The sequence below is a fragment of the Wolffia australiana genome, chromosome 18, assembly GCF_029677425.1.
Source record: "Wolffia australiana isolate 7733 chromosome 18, ASM2967742v1".
NCBI classification, from domain to species: domain Eukaryota; kingdom Viridiplantae; phylum Streptophyta; class Magnoliopsida; order Alismatales; family Araceae; genus Wolffia; species Wolffia australiana.
The window spans coordinates 9,587,178-9,610,389 of NC_135852.1; the positions used below are offsets into that span (position 1 = coordinate 9,587,178).

Genomic DNA, 23,212 nt, shown 5'->3' on the forward strand with positions numbered 1-23,212 from the left:
TAAGATAGCAAAGGGATTACAATAATGATGGATATTAATATTAAGTTAGATAATGAATCAAATTTTACTTTAATAAGATGTGCAAATTTTATTAACAACAATATATGTTTTAGTGAGAAGAAGAATGAAGAAGAAATAAATAATAATTATGATAGGTGAAATAAGGGATTATATGTTGAGTTATATATTAGCTTAGATTTTAAGAGTAAGAAAGATAGGTAAAAGTATGGGGATTATCTAATTTATAATACAATTAAGTAGATAGATAGTAACAATATTTAAGATAGTTTAATTAAGTATATCAACTAAGAGAGATAGGTTTAGAGGAGGTAGATAGATTAAAAATATAATTAAGAGGAGTATAAGTATGTATTTTAACTATTTTATATTTAGGGTTAGCTTAAACTAACAGAAAAATAGGTATTTTAAAATATTTTGTATAGCACAAAATCAGGATAAACTAAGTGGAAATCCTCCATCCCAAGAAGTTGTTTGTGATAATATTTCAATGAAACTAAGCTATCAAGCAACATTGAAAACTGGATTGCAGCGTGGATTTCTACCAAACATCGGCATGGAGTCACAAATATAAACTAGACATCTACCAAAAAAGATTCAAAGAATCATCGAATGCACCTTGATTTAGGCAATTGAGGATGGAGATGTTGTTCGCCATCTCCAGACTTTGGCATGTCTCACCATCCTCCTCTGTGGTGGCTAGTGATTGTCTAACCGATATCCGTCTGATATCCGATATCTGGAAAAAACCGGGACGGTGTCTGATATCGGATATCAGATATCGGTCAATATCCGTCCTTTAGGTCTAGATGGATATCGGTGATGGATATCAGGGGGGTAAGGACAAGATGGGTATCAGATAACGGATATCGGATTTTGATATCCGGATATCAATATCTGCTATCGACAATAAAAATAAATTTTATGATCACATTCAATGACTAATGTACAACAATATCATAGGCTTTTGAAGTATTTTCAACCTCAGTTAATATATAAAGTGTCAGATTTTTATTTTCTTCCATATGGGATAACAGGATTCAAAGATTAATGTACACTCTGAATCCTGTTATCCCACATGGAAGAAATTATAAATTTTGCTCTATATATATTAAATGAGTCAGACTATACATTAAATGATAAAATAATATTTTAATCTATAGTTGCTATATTTAAAACCCCTTATATACGTTGGTTATTTAAAAAATTAAAGCATCGTCCAATAAATAGAGCTGAAAATTTCTATGTTCTTCCATACGGGATAAAAGGATTCGTAGTTTGATGTTAAACTCCGAATCCTGTTATCCCATTCTTCATTGAAAAGATTCATCTGTTTATAGAAAATGAGCCACTTAATCAATCAAAAAGCTCCCCAATTACCCTAGTTCTCACGTTGATCCATTCAAACTACTGAATAACTATGGGTTAATTATATTTTTAAATATCCTCTCTAACTTGGATATCAAAATCTGATATCCACGCCTGATATTCGATATCGTCATCCTCCCCGAGAGACGGAGGCGGATGATGACATCGAGATGGATATCGATATCGGATATTGGTACTGTAGCAACCGATATCCGATATTGATATCCGGATATCAAAAAAAATGGATACCGGAAATTTGATTTTCGGTACCCGGTACTGCATCCTTTCCGATACCGTAATCCCATACCTATATCGGGACGGGCAAACCCTAGTGGCGGAATACTTTTGTGATATTCTATTCCAAAACAGCACCTTCTTGAGTGATCCAAGCCTTCCTTGGGGTGTTAGAACCTCTAACTAAGCTAGATGAGCTCCAGACATGTCTCCCGTCGCTGCCAAGAAGATGAACTGGAAGATAGTGAATAAGGGGTTGCCCAGCTCTTAAAAGCTTGTGAAGGACCTCCCATGACCCTCGATGCAGAGGGTCAGCCTTGGGGGTCCTCCTAGGCCATCTGATTGTCATAGCGGTCCCCCCGTCGGCTGAAAACCATTGTCTTCTTGACGGTATCGATGGCCAAGGGCAAAGATGGATGAAACTACCCCTCGCAGTTTGATCTCCTACGTAGGGGTTCCAGCGAATGCAATTAAATTCCAGCCATGGACCCCTTTAAGTTTCGTGCACCCACGTAGCCAGATTGCCATCCTCATTAGCAGGCCTCATTACCCCTGTCCATGATTCTGATTCATTCGTCGAGAGCCTTGCTTGTCGTTGCCACCCAAAGTGGTCAACTAGAGCCCAGGAAAGAAGAAATAAAAACAAACAAAGGGTTAAATATAACACGAACCGTCTGATCTTCATCGCGAAGATCAGAAAATCACAATTAAAACATTGCTTGTGATGCGGCCTGTTTTGATGTGGGCTTCGACCTGGATCAGCTCGAAACATGCTCATTGCTTCTTTGTTATTTTCTTAAAATCATGGCCCATTAGCCTGGTGCAGAGCTCAAAGAAACAATGGGATAGGATTGCATATTGGAAAGTTTTTGAAACATAAAAAGGGTATAAATCTGATTAGAATAAGTTATCTGAAATAAAATCCCCTATCCCTCTGCATGTGTGCACAGGCTATCTCTGCAATGGGCCTCTGTGGACTCCCTTTGATGAGCCTTCTTGGACTCCCTTTGTGGTTTTAAGGCACTGCTGCTGGGGCATCATCGCATGCCATCTGTGCATCTGGATTGAACACTCTGAGCTCGCTTGCCTGCTGCTTGCTTGGGCCACTTTTTTTGTATACATTGTTTTCTACCAAGAAAATGAAGAATAACCACGAGAGAATTTATCCCAGTAAAATAAATAAATATACATCTCATGTTGCAATAGTTATGCGATAATTAGACTTTTAAATTATGCAATAGTTACATTAAAATGTATTATTTTACCAATTTCTCCATCTAATGCATGAGATGTAATTCTTATAAAGATGAATGTAACATTATAGAATGACGTCAAAATCACCTTTAAAATATATTATTGCATGTTTCAGTTTGGGTTTATCAGCTCATCCACTTTTTTTAGGAATATAATCAAAATTGGCTCATAGTAATGGTTTTATGATACTGTAAAAAGTTAGTTTTCCCTCAGACTGATTACTCAACTTGAAATGTTATTGAAATACAAGGTGAAGTAATTTCATAGACTCTAGGTTCATATTGGATGCAATCACAGTAATCTTAAGGCCTTTTGTCTATTTAATATAAGACCAAAAGTTTTCAAGGTTTATTTTGAAAATGGAAAAACATCTTTGTTAAAAAATAACCGGAGGAGATATAAAAAATTTATTCGGGGATGTGAAAGCACCAGTATCTAATGAAATGTCTCCCATGAGTACATCTTGCAGACTCGTTTTTCAATATATATAGACATATGGTGGTGAATATAGAAATGATAAGCATTAAAAAGTTCTTAATATTGAGAGTGAGGGAAAATTTTAAACAAAATTTTGTACGGCATCATGCTTAATGACAGGCCTCAGAAATATATTAATGAGATAGGTAGTGGTTGCCATTGCATCATCCCAGAGTTTTCTTGGTATGCTAGCTTTGTAAAGTAGACAAAGTGATGTCTCTAATAGGTGCCCATCTTTTCTCTCTACTGTTCAATTTTGTTATGGAGTATGAGGCCAAGAGACACCTTGATAAGCCTGAAAATGTACTTAAAATATGTCGTTGTTTGGGGTTTTAGACTTATGCAATAAAATTTATAATTTCCCTTAATCACTAAATATTAATATAGAGCAAGTAAGGGGTCGAACCACAGGGAGGCAATAAATGAGAATTTTTATCCAATTTTAATAAATTAATTCAAGAATGAATTAATTTTGCAATTAATAAATCTTAATTATCTTCAATAATATTCTTAATTAATCAAAATTAAGTAAAACATAATTTTGATTTTTTAATATTTCGGTCAGAAAATTCAACATAGGAATTTTATAATTTTAAGCTCAGATTAATTCAGATTATTGATTTCCCAATTATTATAAATTTTAAAACAATTTTATGAATTAAAATTGGGAATTAAATAATCAAGAAAGAGATCTTTAAATTGGAGTTCAAGATAGATGAATTTTCGATTCAAATTTAATTTTTAGGTTTTTTAATATATTAAATTAAATTCCTAAATAATAAAAATCGAAATCTAGAGAGAGAAACTAAACAAATTAACCTAGAGAGAGAAAGTGAAGAAATTGGGGAAAAATTGAAATCCGACCCTAAATAAAAAATCTAATGAAACAGAAATGTTATAAATTGATGTAGAATTGAGGATCAAAAACCAGATCTTGAATCCGAATCAAAACGAAGTGCTAATCTCATTCAAAACAAACTTCTAGGGCATGTACATTTCGCCCATGCCTTGGCGTTTTAGAATCATTCAAGAAGATGATTGAAATACAAATCAGAGACTTACAAATTTGAGTTCAGAAGCAAGATCTGTCGACTTCAAGAATCCCTCCTGTGTCCTTCCTGGCCAATTGCTTGGGGGAGATCATCCAAAAGTGATTTTCGCCCTTTTCCAGACCTCCATTTAAAGATCCAACCGTCTGGATTGTAGAGGGGGAAAAGACGAACCAACCCTCGAAATTTCAGCCCAATCGGACATGTAGATCTCAAGATATCGAGGTTTTAGTGAGAAAAAATCTGAGCCGTTGGATTTATTTATCTCTCCTCCAATAAGCTTGGAAATGGCACGTTTTGATTGGCTAGCATGATTATTTCTCGTTTTCTGCTTTGACAGGCTGTTGTGCGCATCGTCAGCCCGCAATCATTGGCAAGTGATTTCGTTGAACGGCTAGGAATGCTCCACGTCACCCTGAAATAATAAAAACAAAAGAAAAGGACAAAAGGTCTTTTTAAAAAAATATATATATTTTTATTCTCTTAGCCGCAATCTTTGACCATTCTTCTCTCTCTTCTCTCTTTTATTTTAAATCATAAGCCGCTATTCTTCTCTCTCTTCTCTGCTTAAATATTTTAAATCATAGCCACTTATGTTGACTATTCTTCTCTCTCTCTTCTCTCTTTTATATATTTTAAATCGTAGTCGCTTATGTTGACTATTCTTCTCTCTCTCTTCTCTCTTTTATTTTAAATTATAAGAGGATGGACAATGCTCTTCCACATTTGATAATTGCTGGAATCAAGCTTGACCAAAACTGTGAGTCCTGGAGGGATAACAATAGGCACTGATCCGAAGACTGTCATGCTCAAAGGATTTGCAAACTGAGGGAAGGCGATCGTAGAAGCTTGGTTTTCTTCTCCCATGCTTGAATGGTCCCCGTCTGATGCCATGTTGACAATCTTGAATCTTGAAGATGAACAGAAGAGAAAGAAAAATTGAGAAAGAAGGAAGAAGAGGAGATAGAGCAGACACAAGAAGAGTTGAAGATTGTTGTATTTCCCTCAAGGTTTAAAAAGAAACATTGGTTTGGTATTTATAATACGTATATCGTTGTAGAAAATAGCAAGTTACCATTTAGTGTAAATATGTCCGTTGTAACGGTTTACAATGGATATATTTCGTTTAAAAAAAAATCTGTTCTAAGCCATTGTAACTAAATGGTGCACTGATCACGACCGTTGATCGATGCCGTGAACCCCTTCTTATAACGTTAAACGCAGATCTGATCTGAGTCGTTATAACTAAATGGTGACCGATCACGACCGTTGATCGGTGCCATGGACCCATTGTTCCTAACGTATAAGTGTGAATAAATCCTAGTCGTTATAATCATAACTAATGTTGAATCCTATTCTATGTTTAAACCTATATTTAATCCCAATCATCCAAGTCTCTAACGAGTATAAACTATATATTCATTTTACTATCTAATCTTGATTAAATCCTAACTGGAGATAGCCGCCGAGTTTGCCAAGTTTGAGACTCCTTCCTCAACACGTGGATTGCTGCCTGTGCCTGTGCTGTTGCTGCCTCCATTGAGCCCAGTGATGTTGCCACTGTCCGCGCATTGCTGCAGACCTCACCATTTGCGCCACCTGCGTAAGACTTGCCGTGCTGCTATTGCCTTTGCGTGCTGCCCCAGCAGCACCCCGCACCACTAAGACACGTTGCCACGCCAGTCACGCCATAGAGGTATGCATCGACTCCCGCTTTACTCGCACCGGCCGACCTCTCTCTTTGCACCTGCCGAGCCATAGACGCCCTCTCGTGCTGGCCTCCGGTCGTCCTTCCAATCCGTCCTCATCTTTCTCCCAACACTAGAGCTAATCAGACAAGTCAACGAATGGTTGAAGAAGTTTCATTGTCTTCTGCAACCGCCTGCGCAAAGCTCAAATCAGACATGAGATGGGAGAAATATTGGATAACTAAACCTCTAGAATGACTAATATGCAGCTCATCAAATGGCACATACCATGAATGGGAATCTTCCAGCTCCATGTTGACAATACAGGTAACAAAATCTTAAAGGCGAATGACAAGGGAGGAGCCCTTCACATCTTTAGTGGAGGTTCCACTTAGCTTGGCCCATTTGCGCTATACATACTAAGACATATCCATAAACCAAGGTGATGCAAGATGGCATATTCCCTTGTGTGTAGCATACCTTTTGATAAATATTATCTGGCCTTCAATCCAATCAAAATTGTATGCCCCATTAGAGATAATTAAAATATACTTTTCTTAGTTACTATTCTTGTATGAGGTTTTTAATGAATTCCTTCGACATATGCAACTACTGAGGCAATCAAGAATCTGAATTTCAACAAGAAATATAGAAAGCACCGGCAAGACATTAAAAATGTACCGGTGAGTCAGAAAAACATCACCAACAACATAGAATGACATCAGCTGAGAAATTACAGAAGATAACCAGAGAAGCCAAAAGAGATTGCTCCAAATAGATCACCAATGAACTAGCATGATATCACCTGGAAAACAAATAGACATCACCAGTTAAATAGCAAGATGACACCAAAAAAAGAAAAAGAAATCAGCAACAAGACAATAAGAGAGCACTAGCCAGACAGCGAAACATCACGATTGTGACAACAAGAGAGCATCAGTGACTCATATTTCCAACTAAGAAAGAAACCAGCATAGTCTCAATAATGCAAGTCTGATTCGTTCATGTCAACACTGTGTTCCAAAATTATATTTTTCGTGTTTTTTAGTCATTATCAAATATTGGGACATTTGGCTCAAAGAAGACAAAAGGAACAATGAAGGTTTCTCAGTCAGTGCCTAAATAACCATTGGAATTATACAATAAAATTGTTTTATTACATAAAAACAGTTCGCTTATGAAAAAGAAAAACATTCTTTATTCTCAAAAAAATCATGTCTTAATATGTGTAGCAATAATGGGCCAAGCAAACAGGATGCTCCATTAAAGCTTAGAAGGATTCCTCCCCTGTCATTCGAATTTGGGCTTTCCTTACCTATACTGTCAACATGTAGCTTCATGATTCAATAGTTAATCAATTAATCAACACAAATAATATCATAAAAAATTAATTGATATAATTTTCAACATCTACAAGTATATCATGTTTATTGTTATATCATGGCAGATATCCGAAATGACCGTTTTATAGGCATTCATGTTGTGTTCCTTGGAAAGTTTGATTTATTTCATTGGCTATACCTCTTAATAGCATGAACAATTATTTTTGCCTTCGATATTAAATATTCTAGGCGGACAAAGCTCTTTTGTGAAACTATAATTTGTTTTGAATGCATCTCACAGTCCTGAACCTCAAAATCATTGTCATTATGTGTAAACATTTTATCTATGTATCTTCTTCCTCTCCAAGGGCTACAGCTGGGAGGGCAGAAAAAGCACCTTACTACTACTTGGAAATAAGTTTTAACAGATGGCACATCCAAGGCATATGTATAATGGCGATAAAATGTTTGTCGTTAACATGCATTACTCTACCATTCTAAAATGTTTTGAGCGCCAAACCCATTGAGTTGATCCATTGTTATGTGTGGAGACCATCACGTTCCATTTCCACTATGACTTTCACTATTGTATTAAGTGCTTTTCAAGAGCTTCATGAGTGTATATTTTGAAAGAGTGTAATGCTGTATTACTCTCGGTCCGCTAGTTCTATAATGAAGTATCTACCTAGAATTCTACAACACCCATAGTTCTTCGTACAAATAAATATTTTAAAATCATTTTATGAGATAACATCCACTCAGGTTAGGGTTAGTGGCATTGTATAACATTAGATCTTTCATTTGTAATCAATCTACCAAGTATATAAGGTATAGACATCTTGGACTTCAATAATTATAGCATTTTTAACATCATATCAAAGTAAGGTTCAACCTCAATATCTGTGCCAACCTAGGGATCTGCAGCGCCTTAAGATCCATGTATCTTGCCTTTTCATCTAGCATTTGGATTTTTTTACTTGTAACATTGGATACCAAACCTTAATATTTATTCATGAACTTATTACCCCCATGCTGCCTGACATTGGCTTCTGTACCTATCTCTCCTTGACAGCTTGTTATCCAACCTCAAGAGTCATACCTATCTCTTTTCATCACTACATCTAGGTTTTGGAATCCATGTCGACCTATGTATCACAGATAATGGTATGGAGGCTTGGCTTTTTCAATACATGCCACATCATCAGCCTGTACCATATCATTTTTGGGTGCTACGTAATTAGTGCATGCTAAGTCTTGAATGTCTGCCACGTCATTTAGACAAAGGCCTTCCCAAAATGATGGTTCATCACTAAAATTAGATCTGAAGACTTCAGCATTTCCTATATATTATTCCCAGGTTAGGATATAAGAACTTGTTAAATAAGATAAGGAGGCTAAGGCATATATTGGTTTCATCAATGCACACCCACCAGCGCTTGCCTAAGTACCCTCTTGCATCATTTCCTACATCTTGCATTTGCATTGTCCTCGTCCACATTGATCAATATCTCCATTATACGGCTGCTTGTGACTTCCACTACTGAGTTGATGCCACAACCTGCCCAAGTTGCCTCTCAGCCATATTTACACTTTGGGACACTCAATACTTACTTTAATTTTAAAATTTTAAAACATATCTAGAGTTTTTGAAGATTTTTTTATTGCAAAAATATTTTTATTGGGTCATAACTTCAATTATTTCCTTCATAATCGGCAATGCCATGTATTATTCACTGAGTCATTTCCACCAATCTAAAATGTTAGCTTTAAAAAATGTACATGGAAGACTCATATCAATATAAATTTGGTTATATTTTGGTTCATCTAATTTTATATTAGACACCTAAATCATGAATATATCATCCATAAACCCTTGTAAATTGGGAATGAGATTTCCAAAAATTTTAACTAGGTAAAGAATTATAGAGTAGATGCATATCAGTATAATGGAAATAGTAGATAAATAATGGGAGGGTATTCAGACCAATTTCTCAATTGCTATTTTTATAAATAATTCATTATATTAATCTGAAATTTGGTAAAATTTATAAATATATATTGGGGTATTATTTTAATATTTTATCTTATAGAAGCAATATTATAGTTGTATGAATATTTGGTAAAATGTTCTTGTACACAATTTAAAAACTCTTTCATGCTGATGTGTCTCTAAAACAGAGTGGTCTAACCATCTTATCTCATATTCCATCCCCATTTTCCATTGAACCTGCCCGGAAATAAACCTTCTTTTTCCAATCTGATATTATGGTGCTCCTATTGACTGAGATGGTGTTATGGTCAACTTCTGAGTTGTAATAAATACCATGTATTTTCAATTAAAATTTTGAGAATTCCTGATGTGTTTATACCATTCTAAAGACCCTTTAATGGAGCTTAGCTTTAGCTAGTTGTGACCAAGAAACCAGTGGGCACTTTTACTTGGTCAGCTAGTATTGACAGTCTTATCATTTTTTCTAGTTAAGTGCTTGGAGCTCAAGTAGCCTACATTAGATTGATTTTATTTTGGACAGTCTCCGCAAATTCAATCTGGTCACTCTCTTCAAATTTAATTTTCAATATAAATAGCCTTCGTAAACCATTCCTCTGTCCTCACCCATATCCCCATTGATATTTGATACGATTATTCCACCAGCATTCCACAATCTTCGCATAGCACTTCAAGGAACAAAAAATATTTACATCAAGATATAAACGCCAGAAACTAAGAGTCCCATCCATTTTAGGTACGCTTGTGCACTATCCCAAATTATAAATAAGGTATTTAAGGTTTATATTTAGGTAACTAGTTAGAAAATGGATGAATATATAGTTAATTTATATAGGAAGTAATAATGATATGGTATTCAGACAAATGATTCTCCCTCTATTTTTATCAATATTTATTTCAGGTTATTCTCGGGTTTCTTTCTCTGTTCAACTTGATCTCACTCTTAAGTAAGGTAACTTGAAGAAATTTTCATTCAAAACTTTATGGGTAAATATCCCATATCAGGATATATTAATTCAGTACAAATCAAGTTTTACCTACAAAATCGCACAATTATTTTTCATTTTAGATCACAATCTCCATAGATCTATCTTTGAACTCGATTTAAAATATCAAATTAATTTAATAATAAATAATTCTACATTTCCCAAACGAATGAAAATAACTTAGCTTAATTTAGTGATCAGGAGGTTTGAATTATTTACTGGAAAAAGGTTCTCATTTTACCTATGCCCCTATTCTTTGTTTTCAATTAATTTGGATCAGAAATTATACTGCTTATTTAATTTTATATGAAAAATTTACCCACATGACTCAAATGAAGTATATGTAACTCCAAAATATGATATGTAGCATTATGAAAAATTATTAATTCATTATACCATATTTTACCTCTTAAGTACAATAAAGTATACTTATTTTGGTTTCCCATGTTACGTAAATCTTATCAAAATACTAACTCACAACATATGTTCTATTTTTTAGGAGGTCAGAATATTCTGAATCAACTAAACAACCAAGTAAATAGTGAGTACAGTATGTTTTAAACCCCCAAAGAACCATCCTTTCTCTTATTGTCACTTTATTTTTCTAGATATTATCTTACATATTTATTGGATGACAGGTTATATTCTCTTAATAAAATCTATCTAAAAATCATTAAAACTAATACATAGGATGCCACCACTGAATTCAAACATATTTCTTAATCCATATTTTTATTATAATAAAATTTCATTTTAAATATTAATTATATTTTTATTATATATTTCTTAGTATACCTCAAGATCTAGAGATTACTGTTTTTAATGTGCCATGGGAAGATCTTCTTCTTGTTCAACCAAATCTTATTTAATGATCTCATTCAGTTTTCTACTTTATTGAATTGAGAGTTTATGCTTCAATTAATTTTATCTTACCATTAAAATATTTTATTAATATGGTAAATATTATTTGAATAAAACTTGTTATCATAGAATAACTGTATTTATTATAAAGTTAAATTCATATATATTTTTTATCATAATAAAGGGAATGTGATTCTCAGGTCAAAACGCGAAGAGCTAAGCCTATCAATTGTATTTTGAATACACAAACTCTCTTAATAAAAAGTGAATACATAAGATATTAATTCTATATAATAAATATTCAAATTGGTTTGGTTATTGATTTGTCAACTTAATGAGATAGCTCAGACTTTTCTGCAAAGATGACTGTGAGTTATCCCAGCTCAAATTCCATTGATTTTTGACTTTGCAGTTAAAATTTTAGACATCACAAAATTCATGAAAATATTAATTTATGCATTTTCAATCAAGGGAATTAGCCTTTGATTGACATGCACGAATTTTAATTGAGTACAACTTTTTAACACTAAAGCAAATTAATTTTGCTTCAAATCCCATAACCTTCAGGTCAAGAGTTTTATATTTTACATACTGCCCTTTCTATAAAAGGTTAGTTATCTTCAAAGGCAGGAAGGTATTAGGTACCAACTAAATATATGTGACTAAAAATTTACTTGTTTGTTCATAACATGATTTCCCTGATATGTTATGAATAGATTAGCATGTTTGAGCATGAATTGACCTATTTAACGTTGCATGGAGAAAACTTCCATTGGACAATTAAGGACATTAAAAAATAACTTCACCTTAAGAACATTGATCAAACACTAATCCATAAAATCTATGTTTGCACTTCCAAGTTACAACCCTAGATAGAAAATATTCTTATCAAGGTACAACTCTAATATGATACAAAGTATAAGCTTGTAAAATCACGTAGGTGGTGGTGGGATACAAGAAAATGTGAAAAAGGTGTACCATAATATAAAGAATAAAACTCTACTTAATCAAACCTAATAGGAAAATTACTGATTTGTTAAACCACAACTGATTTGTTTGACATTTTATCATAATTATATGATTGTCACAACTTCAAAATATTTATATGATGGTCTTATTAATCAATATGATAGTCATGAAAAAAAATTTCTATGCAAAGGATTATATGTGAAAGGCTTATTTATCAATATGATCACAAGTTTATGATTTTCAAGGGACCGAGGATAAGGGGGTAATATGTCTCGACAATAGGGAACTAGGATATTGGAGTAAGCCTAGAAGAATTATCATCTGGAGAAAAAACAAATATATTCGGTTTTTTCACTTATGGTCAAAGTAACAATGTAGATTTTTTTGTATTTGTAGTACTCGAGGTAGATATTAAACCAGTTCATTAATGTTTTAATGTTGTGATGTGTTGGAGTCAGGACGCTCAGATAAAACTTGTTGGAAGTGGATGGACATGATGACACTATGAAGAGAGAAAAACACTCTCAAAGGATATGCTCTAGAGATGGGGGAAATATTTTTGATTGAGGAAGAATTCAAAAACAAGGTCAAAAATACTTGTGCCATGGCCAAATAACTAAAACTATGCAGAAAAAATCTATTACTATTGGCCTTTGCATGACGTGACAAACGGTAAAAAAATATGTCATCAAAATTTTCAGGATCCGCCACATGTCAATTCTTCGAATTGTGCAACTAATAGAATATCGGCTCCTGTACAAGACGGCAAAAGTGGAGAAGTTTATGAGAACAAGGAGAAACACAAGATTAAAGGGGTATGCCCCCTTCTATAGAACGCAGAGACTAACGTAACTTCTATAGAACAAGGAGAAACACAAGTTTATGATCTCCACTTATGAGGGAGGTTAGTCCTGGCGGTGTAATGCCTACCAAATTAGAGAAGATTTACTCACGTAACTTCTCTTGAATCAGCCCCTAAGGACCAGCTGAATGGGTAAACCGAGAACGGTAGCTAATATGGCGTGACTTTTGGTGCTAGACATAGGGCTCTGTAGAGAGTGTCCTGTTTAATCTTTTCAATCGAGAAGTCCTGATTTTTTTGATTGACAAGTCCTTTTTCATCGAGACTTGCTTCGAGCAAAAGGCGAACATTCATCCTTTGTACTATTTCGATTGATTTTTATTTTTATCTTTTCAGTCTCCGTATAAATCCAAATCGAAATTGATCAGAATTGAGATCAGAATTTTCGAGATATCAGTCTCCCGATCGTTTCATCTATATCCCAAGCGAGCATTGCGAGCATTGTGGCAAAGTCTGTTGCGGCTGTTGAGATTGATCCGCGGATGGTTCTTGAGATGCAGCGCCGGTTTCAGGGCACACCGCACTCTTCAAGTCTCAAGTTTCGTGGATATTTTGTTCACGAATTCCCAAGTTATCTTCTTTCGATTTTGCACAAGATTTTCATCTCCGATGCCTTGCATAAATTTTTTACAAAACTAATACAACGATTCGATTAAACTCTGTTGTGTGAGTTTTCACTGCTGATGTGTACTGATCTCTGTCATGTTATATGCAATATCTGAATTATATGCAATGTCTGGTTGATGAAATCGATCAAATTTTAGCCAATATCAAAAATTCAGTTTCATCAATTTTGAACTTGATTGACCGAGAGTTTTCATTGAGGAGATCGGGAAATTGACTGAGATCAGAATCTCGATCTCGAAATTGACTCAAATTGATAAAACTGTCGATGTTGCATCCATCAAGTTCGAAATTTGGTCAACCAATTTCGGAATTTTGATGTCAGAATCTCGATCTCGATCTCATATGATCTCGATCTCAGAATGATATGATTTGGAAATAGGACATATGATCTCGATCTCAGAATTTTCGAAAATGACTGACATGGATATTTTCAGTGAATTTCTATCATATGTCCTGCTTCGATCAGAAATTGAGATCAGAAATCGAGATCTAAAATTCTGATTGGAAATTGATTGAGATAGAGATTCTGATCTCAGTCAATTTCGAGATCTCATTCTCGGTCTAAATCCATATCAAAGTTGATCAGAATTGAGAACAGAATTTTTGAGATATCAGTCTCTTGATCGTTTCGTCTATACCCCAAGCGAGCATTACCGAATTCTTATCTAACTTCAGTAGACTTACTTCAATTAGCGGATTTAGTGAATTCTTCGAACTCATATCCGATTGTCCCACTCCCAGCCACTTTCTTCTGCCTACGATTGCCGAGGATTTTGAAATCCGATTTCTCTCTTTGATTGAATCTATTTTCTGCTGAAAAAGGATCAATGGCAGATGCTGTTGAATTTTGATACTCTGTCAAAACATTCATTCTCCCGCCATAAAAATTCATGTTTCTATTCCATCACGAATTCATTGAAGAACTCTCTGATCATCAGTGTTGAGGTTCATCAGTTTAACATTCTACCCTTTATGCAGTTCAAACGAAACAAAGAAGTTGGTGCATTGAGCGAACTGTCTGACACAAGTGTAAGATTTCAATTCAAAAAATGGTTGTCGGTTTGATGGAGCTTTATCTGGATATACTAAACATAAAGACAACACGGTACCCAAAAACTTTGGACCTGGAACAGTTCGGCTCTTATATTTCGTTTGAGCCCACTCAATATCAAAAAGCAGGTGCGACAGCAAAAATAAATTTGTGGCACTGTGTTTTCTTCTATCTTTTTCCATCTGTCAATCGAGTACCCCAATATATGATCCTTGATTGTGTAATCGCAGATGTTGATTCATCTAATTATTGTGATTTTTACATTCGCCTATGAAATTTTGTACTCTCAATTATTGTGAATTTTAGATCTGTCTCTGAATTTTAGATTCATAGATGTTGATTATATATGATTATCTGCTCCGTAAATTCAATCTGGATTTCATTTGATTGTGAATTTCAGATCTACGCAAATCTACGGAATTCTTGATCTACTGAAATGTACGGAATTCTTCTAAATCAACGTCTACAAATACAGAAACGAAAATTGTGTATTCAAAAATCTAATATGAAATCAAAAATCTAAATTCTATTTTCGATTTTATACAATCTTCAAATTATACAAAAATCTGCGCTTAAGTCACGAAACTATATTGTGTAATAGGTTCAAGATTTCCAATTCATTTGCAATATTATGTATTGGATTCAAATTCTACGAATGAAATCAGCAGAAATCATATTCGAATATGAAATCTAAAATAGATCAAAAATCATATCAGGGATTCAAAATCTAAACAGGAAATCAACGGAAATGAAATAATATATATTCTCGTACTATTTTGCGTACTTCATTCTAAACATTTACCTATACTTCTAAGCTCTACTACTAATCTATACTAATAATTATAGGAATTCATGTAGCCTTTTGGACGCGGATTGCGCCCGTCATTGAGTGCAACCGTATGGCCGAGCGACTTGCATATTGTCGCTCGACAGGATCAGCCAACATGAGAACACTCCTTACAGCTACCCGCAATGTGGCAAACATTTAACCACATTCTCTCAGAGCCATGATTGCAACATGCGTTGTATGCCAATCAAAGATGTGGATGCAAGAACGCAAACATGGCTCTAGTCAGCGAAACCATGTGCTCCACTTATGCTCCAAGAATCGCGAGGTCGCGTTGTCGGTGTTTCCCAACCCGCCGGCACCGCTTCTTGCTCTACTCGAGGCGACGACGGATGAGGCAAAGCACTGTCGCAATTTTCTTTGAGCCTACAATTCAGCTTTCAGTTTCACTTCCACTGGTGCAAATTTTGACTGTTCCCTCGCCGACAACCATGCCGACGTGTGCACGTATGGCATCTAAGGCAGCGTCTACCATCAAATCTCAAATGCTTGGCTGCCCCTTGTTGGTCAAGCTCCCTGCTTTGCTCAAATCTACATCTACGACATAGACTACCAGATCGAACGACGAAGCTCAATCTTCCCTGATCTGCATCACAGTATCCTTCAAAAGATTCACTATTGTCTGAGTGTGGCCAATCCCTTTGTTTGCCTGTTTCAAGTGAACAACGAAGAAGTGCTTCTCACCGCATCCACCCAAGAATTCTACGAGCCGACGAACCTTCTATCCCCGACCGGCGTTATGATCAACCCACAGGCTCTGAAGTCACTATTCTTATACCTAGAGACGGAAACGAAGGAGATGAAAGGCGCAGCATTGTTCTTCAGAAGCGTGGTGGGGGCCTGCAATTCGTGAATCAGCTCAATGGAAATTATGATCCACTCCACTTCGTGATGCTCTTTCCGTATGGTAGTTTGGGGTAGAGCCTGCAACTAAAGGACAGAAGCAAGGTGACGATGAACCAGTTTTATGCCTACCACCTGAAGGTTCGAGACTCATCAAGAGTGCTTCATCTTTCTAGTCGGCTTTTTCAAGAATATGTTGTGGATGCTTACGCCAAGGTTGAAGAATCTCGCTTACACTGGATTCGTTGTAACGGGGCAACGTTGCGTACCAGCCTCTACCAAGGGTTGATTGATCTAGTTGCCCCCGACGCTGTTGTCGTGCCCGTAGGTAGGATGATCATTCTCCCACCTTCCTTTAATGGCGGCCCGCGCTACATGCAAGGGCTGTACCAGGATGTCATGGCCCTCGTACGAAGTTAGGAAACTCAGCTTTATTCATCACGATGACTTGCAACCGAAAATGGCCCGACATCACGGAAGCTATGCTACCTGGCCAGAAGTCGCAAGATCCATTCGACCTCTGCTGTCGCATTTTCTGGTTAAAACTAAAGGCGGACCTCCATTTGATCATCGACAATGAAATATTCGGCAAAGTAAAAGGTCGTGTATATGTTGTGGTGTTTCAGAAGCGTGGTCCCCACACGCACACATGCTTTGGATACTAGATCATACGTACAATCCAAAGACTCTTGAAAACATCGACAAGGTTGTGTGAGCCAAGTTACCAGATCCCCGCGACAAGGAGTTGTTTGACTATGTGGCGACACATATGATTCATGGCCCTAGCGGTTCTACAAACCCAAGATGCCTGTATATGGACGGAAAGTACTCCAAGAAGTTCCCCAAGGAGTTCATCGGCTCAACACAAATAAACAACGATGGGTACCCTCTCTACCAGCGTCGCAATAATGGCCGCGTCGTCCAGAAGGTTCGCATCTCATTGAAAACCACTAGGTTGTTCCACACGACAAGTATTTGTGCGAAGTGTTCAACTGCCACATCAACATGGAAATCGGCTCTTCCATCCATTCGGTGAAGTACATGTACAAGTATGTCTACAAGGGCCACGATCGCATTCAAGCCAGAGTATCTTCGAAGGATGCTCCAATAGACGGTGCCATCGCTGGTGCAGCTCAAACCCTTCGTCACGCAATAAAGCCCAACAGTATCTCGATGCCCGATATGTATCTGCATTAGAGACTTTTTGGCAGATCTACGAATTGAGCATGCAGAAGATGTATCCAACTATGTATGCCCTCCAAGTTCACGACAAGAATATGCAATCCGTGGTGTATGTTGAAGACGAACCGCTCAATGAAGTGATGGACAGGTCACCATGCACGACCCTCACAAAGTGGATGTGGTACAACAGAGAGCAACTAGAAGACAAAGTAACCCAGCGGACGTTGGCGAAATGATTCCACTCGACGTTGGTCATGACGTCAGTGACTATAGTGTATCAAAATGATGCACTTCTTGTGCCCGTGCAATAGTACGCGATACTACCTCCGATTGATGCTTCATCACCTTCCAGGAGCAACCTGCTACAAATATTTGTGCACCGTTGATGTTGTTGTCTACGACACGTACCAAGGGGCTATTGAAACGCGTGGCCTACTCCACTCTGACGTAGAGTTTGACAATGATCTTGCATTGGGGGCAGACTTTGCTTCTCCCCGTCAAGTTTGCGAGCTCTTCGCGATGATGCTACTCTACTGTGAAATATCCCAACCATAAGTGCTTCTCGAGAAATACCTTGACGCCATGTCAGAGGACGTCCATTTCAAAAATGGCGCTTCACAAGTTACTAACCTGATACAGCAAGAAGTGTTGAGCGCACTCGAGTCAATCCTATACCACAACGGATCTTCACTCGCAGTATTCCCAGGGTTGCCCCAAGGCGTCGAACTTCAACTGACAGATACAGAATGCGGGCCAAGCCAAGGAAACAACATTCTGCATGTGATCCTTATGGCAGAACACCTACAAGGTATGCTGAACGTAGAACAACACCAACTGTATGATGTAGTATTCGAAGCCATCAAATCGACAAAATGTGCTAAGGAGGCCAAGGTCTTCTTCCTTGAAAGGCTTGGGGGATCTCGTAAGACGTTTCTCTAATCAGCTATTCTTGCGCAGATCAAGCCCTCTCGCCTCAACGCCATATCTATTGCGACAAGTGGTATCGCAACGCTTCTTCTAGAAGGAGGGCGAATGTTGTACTCCACATTCAAGATTCATATTCCCATCACTCACATCCCTACGTGTGGAATCTCACCTGACTTCAAGATCAGCCGCCAAATTCAGTCATCAAGCACAATAATTGTGGATGAAGCTCCAATGATGCACTGCCACATTTACGAGATGCTCGATCGATCTATTCGAGATGTGATGAAGACTATCAATGCAACTTTGGAAAGTGTTCCTTTTGGCACCAAGGTCATCGAGATGGGAGGCAACTTCAGACAAATGCTTCTAGTCATACTGAAAGGTTCACTCTTAATGATTGTCAGTTCGTCCCTCAACCGAAGTAATTTATGGCGCCATTGCTCTGTTTTTTGCCTCTGAAACAACGTCCGCGTTTCACCCGACCAACAAGCGTGGAGCGAGTTTTTACTTGCCGTCGGAGAAGGACGAATTGGCCCTGATGTCCATCTTCTGGCTGAGATTCAGCGCGTCTTCTTTTTGTATGATCTGATTGCCCAGGTTTATGGCACCTCTAAAGATGGCACAACTCAGTTGTTAACGAAGACGATTTTGACGCCTCTGACTGATGATGTGGTAAAGGTAAACAACATGGTGCTCGACGTGTTTCTAGGTGAAGTGATGGAGTACTTCAACTTCGATGCAATCCCTCCTAGCGAAGTCAACAACAAATCCCTCTACCTAACCGAGTTCCTGAACACGATTGACGATGCAACGATGTTTCTCTACAAGCTCCGACTCAAGATCGGGTGCATCGCGATCCTTCTGCAAAACTTCAACACATTGCAAGGTCTATGCAACGGGACAAGGCTTCGTGTTGATGGCTTTCTCCCGACAATGCTCCAAGCCACAATCGTCAGCCAAGGAAATTTCTACGGTGAATTACATCTCCTACCACATATTGCGCTATACCAGTCTCAATCGAGGCCTCCGTTTCGATTCAAGCACCTTTAGTTCCCATTTCGACTGGCCTTCGCGATGACAATTAATAAATCCAAAGGTTATACTCTCGACACTGTGGGGTTATATCTACCGAACCCCCATTTCACTCACGGCCAACTCTACATCGCTCTCTCAAGGATGCGGATCGGTCCAACAGGAATCGTGTTCCGCGATGGGGGCGCAAATCGCCCAACTATGACTAACATTGTTTACACAGGTTTTCCATTAGGAGATGTCAGGTAGAAGGCAGTAGAAGAAGAGCTTCTACGTTCTCATGTACACCCTCAATGTCTCTCAATCCCTTATCATCACCGAAATCCACCAAAACTAAGATCCCTTTAAATTTTGGCTTCCAGGAAGTCGTTCCCTCATCTGCGCTGCACTAAACTGATCATCATTATCATCATCATCATCGCCGATATCATCATCGGCCTCATCGTCGGGGCAGAAGATCCACCCCGTGAAAGAGGGCTAGGCCGAGGATTTTTTCACCGTGGCGAGCTGGTAAATGGTTGGAATCCTTGTGATCATGTGGCAGAGAGAAAGCATGAGGAAGGATCTTTGCCATCTGAGCTTCTCCTCCGTCGCAATGAGGCACCATAGGCTTCATGGGCAACAAGGCAGCCAACTTCTCCCTTACGTTTGCCCCACCTCCTCTCTCTCTTCCCCTCTCTATAAAATCTCATATTTCTTTACCATGGCGCCATCTTTGTTAGCTTCTTCGTTCAGAATAAGAGCTTCTGCTTCAAACTATGCCATTTGTCGTCCGGCGGGCCGTTGGAGACGAGGGACGGTGCGACCGTGTCACCGCCAAGACGCTGGCTGCATCTTGATATTTGCATCTACGTTCTCAAGTACACCCTCAATCTCTCTCACTCCCGTCTCATCACCAAAATCCTCCAAAACTAACATCCCTTTAATTTCAACTTCCAGCAAGCCGTTCCCTCATCCCGCGCTGCACTAAACTAATCATCATCACCATCATCATCATCATTGTCGACATTGTTATCATCATCATCCTCAGGGCAGAAGATCCACCCCGTGAAAGAGGTCCAGGCCGAGAGTTCTCCACCATGGCGAGTCGGCAGATGGTTAGAATCCTTCTGATCGTGTGGCTGAGAGGAACCATGAGGAAGGATCTCCTTCGTCCCTCTGTCCCAATGCAGCACCATGCAGCACCATAAGTTTCATGGGAAACAAGGCAAGCAACTCCTCCCTTACGTTTTCCCCCTCCTCCTCTCTCTCTATATATAAAATCTCATCTTTCCCTACCAAGGCGCCATCTCCGTTAGCTTCGTCCTTTAGAAAGAGAGCTTCTGATTCATTCGCTGCCATCTGTCGTCTGGCGGGGCCATAGGAACGAGCGGCGGTGCAACCTCATTGCCAGCAAGAATCTGTATGCATCTTGATATTTACGTCTACCGTCTCTGATACACCCTGATGTAACACGGTAACGCCGGGATCGACGGCTCGTGTTACGTCACAGCAGGATGCACGGTGCAAATTTAATTATGCGAATGAATGCACGCGTTAAGAGACTTTCGAGAGCACAAGGACGGGCCGGCGGTGGGGGGCCGAGACAGTAACTCCTAAGGGACGACAAGTTCTGGATCAACTCCGGGTGACCCTCAGGTTCACTCGAACAAGCACGACGCAAGAGGCGAGTAACCGCCCTAGAGAGTTCACCTTGGACGATTATAATCTGTTCGTCTATCACAAGAAGCCCTATCACTCAACGGGAGGCTAATCCTAACTGAATTCTTGACAATATCTAGCAGCAGAGGAACTGATAGCGGGAGACAGCACTGCACAAGGTAATGATACTATAACAAAAAGGGGGGGTTCGAGTCGGTACCAGGGATCGTTCGTCGACGTTGATCCAGAAGAGAACCCCAAATCTCCTAGCAATCACACAGCTTCCCTTCGAGAACAGGTTCCACAACAGTTGATCACATCAGCTCCCCCACAACACAGTTGGAGGAAGCCACAAGTCAGGGAGGAGAATCGTCAACGGGATCACCCGGGCGGTGAGTGATTGTTTTCACGATCAGAGAAGCGGCTACGGCAGAGGGTACCGCCACGGTCAGAGAACCTAGCAGGTCCGCGCGCGGCCTGGCGCAGAAGTCGGGCGTCTGCGTCCACCGGTGGTCTACGCGAGGGTGACGGCGTGCGGAACCGGCGATTTGGGACGGCGGCAACGGTGGAGGGCGAAATATGGCGGCCTAAAAGGACCGAAGATGGCCGCGATAGCGCTGGCGGCGTGGGAAGGTCCGAAGGACAGAGAAGTCCGCCGTCAGCGGATGGTGTAGAGAAGATTGAAGGACCGGGGGGCGCCGAGGTTGACGGATGATCCGTCGTGGGCGAACGCCGCGTACGCTAACCCTCAGTCGGGCGCGTTAGCGCGACTTCTGCAGATCTGCGACGCTCGAAGTACACCACCGCGCGAAGCAGAGATCCGGCTTTTGGATGCCGGCCAGAGGGAGCTCCGACGACGAGGACAAGTGACGAATTCACGGCATGGCCGGACCATAGAGGGCGAGCCGGAGGGCGCACAGGGGGAAGGCGATCCCACGGCGGTCGTCGGCGAGCAAGGTTGACAGTGAGTCGGCGGGAAGTTCAAGCGGCACCGGAAGAAGCTGGTCAGACTGCCAATTCGATCGGGAGGTAGGGGATGACCCCCTTGCTAAATTTGACTATCAGAATTTGAACGCAAAAAAAAGACTGATATTGTTTCTTTCAAAAACAGACCAGTGTTCTTGGGGCATGCCTTCCCCTTATATAGGGGGGGGAAGGGTGCCAAGAAGCCCAAAAGGGAGGAGGGGTACGTCGCATGACGTGGCCCTCCTCGTTACACGTAATCAACGAGACAGAATATGAAAAGAAAAGGACGAGGCCTAACACTTGTCCGGGTCCAAATGTGTATCACAAACAAATCGAAAATAAACTTACGACGAGTACTTAAAGCCGGGGGCGCAGGCGCCGGCGCGGGCAGCTCGGAGTGGTCGCGCGCGTCCTGTGGCGGTGTCGTCGCGATGGTCCCCCATCACACCCTCAAGCTCTCTTACTCTCTTCTCATCGCCAAAATCCTCCAAAACTAAATCCCTTTAATTTCAGCTTCCAGGAAGTCGTTCTACCATTCGCACTGCACTAAACCGATCATCATCATCATCGTCGTCATCATTCTCGAAATCGTCATCATCATCGTCATCGGGACAGAAGATCCACCCCGTGAAAGAGGGCCAGGCCGAGGAGTTCTTCATTGTGGTGAGCCAACAAATGGTGGAATCCTTCTGGTCGTGTGGCTGAGAGGAAGCCTGCGGAATGATTTCCACCATCTAAGCTTCTCCACCCTCCCAAAACGGCACCATGGGCTTCATGGGCAACAAGGCAATCAACTCCTCCCTTACCTTTTCCCCCTCCTCCTCTCGCTCTATATATAAAATCTCATCTTTCCCTACCAAGGTGCCATCTCCATTACCTTCTTCCTTCAGAAAAAGAGCTTCTGTTTCGTTCGCTGCCATCTATCGTCCGACGGGGCCTCCGAAGATGAGCAGCGGTGCAACTGCGTCGCCGCCAAGACGCTGCATGCATCTTGATATTT

General features: G+C 39.4%; 1 long non-coding RNA gene across 1 annotated transcript; it reads left to right on the forward strand.

Annotated features, from left to right (window-relative positions):
• Positions 1-22,139: 22,139 nt before the first annotated feature.
• LOC144715246 (uncharacterized) lies at positions 22,140-23,072 on the forward strand. The gene is made up of 3 exons (XR_013584561.1): positions 22,140-22,275; positions 22,358-22,646; positions 22,726-23,072. It is a non-coding gene; the product is annotated as an uncharacterized LOC144715246 (long non-coding RNA).
• The last annotated feature ends 140 nt before the right edge of the window (positions 23,073-23,212 follow it).